Source organism: Arachis stenosperma, chromosome 4, assembly GCF_014773155.1.
Source record: "Arachis stenosperma cultivar V10309 chromosome 4, arast.V10309.gnm1.PFL2, whole genome shotgun sequence".
Taxonomy (NCBI): Eukaryota; Viridiplantae; Streptophyta; class Magnoliopsida; order Fabales; family Fabaceae; genus Arachis; species Arachis stenosperma.
The window spans coordinates 26,830,153-26,833,952 of record NC_080380.1 but is presented as its reverse complement, the minus strand read 5'-3'; the positions used below and the strand labels follow the sequence as shown (position 1 = coordinate 26,833,952).

Here is a 3,800-nt window from a genome sequence, read left to right as displayed (position 1 = left end):
CCTTGAGGTATCTCAGGGATCTCATGATGAGAGGGGTCTCTTGTGTGCTCCATCCTTTTCTCGGTGATGGGCTTATCCTCATCAATGGGGATGTCTCCCTCTATGTCAACTCCCACTGAATAACAGAGGTGACAAATGAGGTGAGGAAAGGCTAACCTTGCCAAGGTGGAAGACTTGTCCGCCACCCTATAGAGTTCTTGGGCTATAACCTCATGAACTTCCACTTCTTCTCCACTCATGATACTATGGATCATGATGGCCCGGTCTAAAATAACTTCGGACCGGTTGCTAGTGGGGATGATTGAGCGTTGAATAAGCTCCAACCATCCTCTAGCCACTGGCTTGAGGTCATGCCTTCTCAATTGAACCGGCTTGCCTCTTGAATCTCTCTTCCATTGTGCGCCCTCTTCACATATGACTGTGAGGACTTGGTCCAACCTTTGATCAAAGTTGACCCTTCTTGTGTAAGGATGTTCATCTCCTTGCATCATAGGCAAGTTGAACGCCACCCTCACACTTTCCGGACTAAAATCCAAGTATTTCCCCCGAACCATAGTAAGATAATTCTTTGGATCCGGGTTCACACTTTGATCATGGCTCTTGGTGATCCATGCATTGGCATAGAACTCTTGAACCATCAAGATTCCGACTTGTTGAATGGGGTTGGTAAGCACTTCCCAACCTCTTCTTCGGATCTCATGGCGGATCTCCGGATATTCACCCTTTTTGAGTGAAAAGGGGACCTCGGGGATCACCTTCTTCAAGGCCACAACTTCATAGAAGTGGTCTTGATGCACCCTTGAGATGAATCTATCCATCTCCCATGACTCGGATGTGGAAGCTTTTGCCTTCCCTTTCCTCTTTCTAGAGGTTTCTCCGGCCTTGGGTGCCATAATGGTTATGGAAAAATGAAAAAGCAACGCTTTTACCACACCAAACTTAAAATGTTTGCTCGTCCTCGAGCAAAAGAAGAAAGAAGAGAGTAGAAGAAGAAGAAATGAGGGAGATGGAGGAGGGTTGTGTATTCGGCCAAAGAGGGGGAGAAGTGGTGTTTATGTTGTGTGAAAATGGGGGAGTGAAGAAGGGTTTATATAGGAGAGAGGGGAGTGAAGGTTCGGCCATTATGGGTGGGTTTGGGAGGGAAAGTGGTTTGAATTTGAAGGGTGAGGTTGGTGGGGTTTTATGAAGGATGGATGTGAGTGGTGAAGAGAAAGATGGGATTTGATAGGTGAAGGGTTTTTGGGGAAGAGGTGTTGAGGTGATTGGTGAATGGGTGAAGAGGAGAGAGAGTGTGGTGGGGTTGGTGGGGATCCTGTGGGGTCCACAGATCCTGAGGTGTCAAGGAAAAGTCATCCCTGCACCATATGGCATCAAAATCCACGTTTTGAGCCATTTCTGGCGTTAAACGCCGGGCTGGTGCCCATTCCTGGCGTTTAACGCCAGGTTCTTGCCCATTCCTGGCGTGTAACGCCAGTCTGGTGCCCCTTTCTGGCGTTAAACGCCCAGAATGGTGCCAGACTGGGCGTTAAACGCCCAACTGCTAGGCTTACTGGCGTTTAAACGCCAGCAGCATCTTCCGGTCCAAGGTGTGCTGTTTTTCTTCCTGTTTTTCATTCTGTTTTTGCTTTTTTTAATTGATTTTGTGACTTCTTATGATCATCAACCTACAAAATAAAATAAAATAACAAAGAAAAATATATAAAATATAATATTGGGTTGCCTCCCAACAAGCGCTTCTTTAATGTCAGTAGCTTGACAGAGGGCTCTCATGGAGCCTCACAAATGATCAGAGCAATGTGGGAACCTCCCAACACCAAACTTAGAGTTTGAATGTGGGGGTTCAACACCAAACTTAGAGTTTGGTTGTGGCCTCCCAACACCAAACTTAGAGTTTGACTGTGGGGGCTTTGCTTGTCTCTGATTTGAGAGAAGCTCTTCATGCTTCCTCTCTATGGTGATAGAGGGATATCCTTGAGCCTTAAACACCAAAGATTCATCATTCACTTGAATGATTAGTTCACCTCCATCAATATCAATCACAGCCTTTGCTGTGGCTAGGAAGGGTCTGCCAAGGATGATATTTTCATCCATGCACTTCCCAGTCTCTAGGACTATGAAATCAGTAGGGATGTAATGGTCTTCAACTTTAACCAAGACATTCTCTACAAGTCCATAAGCTTGTTTTCTTGAGTTGTCTGCCATCTCTAATGAGATTTTTGCAGCTTGCACCTCAAAGATCCCTAACTTCTCCATTACAGAGAGAGGCATGAGGTTTACACTTGACCCTAAGTCACACAGAGCCTTCTTGAAGGTCATGGTGCCTATGGTACAAGGTATGGAAAACTTCCCAGGATCTTGTTTCTTTTGAGGTAATTTCTGCCTAGACAAGTCATCCAGTTCTTTGGTGAGCAAGGGAGGTTCATTCTTCCAAGTCTCATTTCCAAATAACTTGTCATTTAGCTTCATGATTGCTCCAAGGTATTTAGCAACTTGCTCTTCAGTGACATATTCATCCTCTTCAGAGGAAGAATACTCATCAGAGCTCATGAAAGGCAGAAGTAAGTCCAATGGGATCTCTATGGTCTCATTTTGAGCCTCAGATTCCCATGGTTCCTCATTGGGGAACTCATTGGAGGTCAGTGCACGCCCACTGAGGTGTTCCTCAGTGGCGTTCACTTCCTTTCCTTCCTCTCCAAATTCGGCCATACTTATGGCTTTGCACTCTCCTTTTGGATTTTCTTCTGTATTACTTGGAAGAGTGCTTGGAGGGAGTTCAGTAATTTTCTTGCTCAGCTGTCCCACTTGTGCCTCCAAATTTCTTATGGAGGACCTTGTTTCAGTCATGAAACTTTGAGTGGTTTTGATTAGATCAGAGACCATGGTTGCTAAGTCAGAGGGGTTCTGCTTAGAATTCTCTGTCTGTTGCTGAGAAGATGATGGAAAAGGCTTGCCATTGCTAAACCTGTTTCTTCCACCATTATTGTTGTTGAAACCTTGTTGAGGTCTCTCTTGATTCTTCCATGAAAAATTTGGGTGATTTTTCCATGAAGAATTATAGGTGTTACCATAGGGTTCTCCTAGGTAATTTACCTCTTCCATTGAAGGGTTCTCAGGATCATAAGCTTCTTCCTCAGATGAAGCATCCTTAGTACTGCTTGGTGCATGTTGCATTCCAGACAGACATTGAGAGATCAAGTTGACTTGTTGAGTCAATATCTTGTTCTGAGCAAATATGGCATTCAGAGCATCAATCTCAAGAACTCCTTTCTTCTGACTAGTCCCATTATTCACAGGATTTCTTTCAGAAGTGTACATGAATTGGTTATTTGCAACCATTTCAATTAGCTCTTGAGCTTCTGTAGGCGTCTTCTTTAGATGAAGAGATCCTCCAGCAGAGCTATCCAAGGACATCTTAGATAGTTCAGAGAGACCATCATAGAAAATACCTATGATGCTCCATTCAGAAGCATATCAGATGGACACTTTCTGATTAATTGCTTGTATCTTTCCCAAGCTTCATAGAGGGATTCTCCATCCTTTTGTCTAAAGGTTTGGACTTCCACTCTAAGCTTACTCAATTTTTGAGGTGGAAAGAACTTTGCCAAGAAGGCATTGACTAGCTTTTCCCAAGAGTCCAGGCTTTCTTTAGGTTGAGATTCCAACCATATTCTAGCTCTGTCTCTTACAGCAAAAGGGAATAGCATCAGTCTATAGACTTCAGGGTCTACCCCATTAGTCTTGACAGTGTCACAGATTTGCAAGAACTCAGCTAAGAACTGATGAGGATCTTCCAATGGAAG

At 44.2% G+C, this 3,800-nt stretch overlaps 1 non-coding gene across 1 annotated transcript; it reads left to right on the top strand.

Moving 5' to 3' along the window:
• Nucleotides 1-3,464: 3,464 nt before the first annotated feature.
• Nucleotides 3,465-3,572, top strand: LOC130978376 (small nucleolar RNA R71). Its single transcript, XR_009086023.1, has one exon. It is a non-coding gene; the product is annotated as a small nucleolar RNA R71 (small nucleolar RNA).
• The last annotated feature ends 228 nt before the right edge of the window (nt 3,573-3,800 follow it).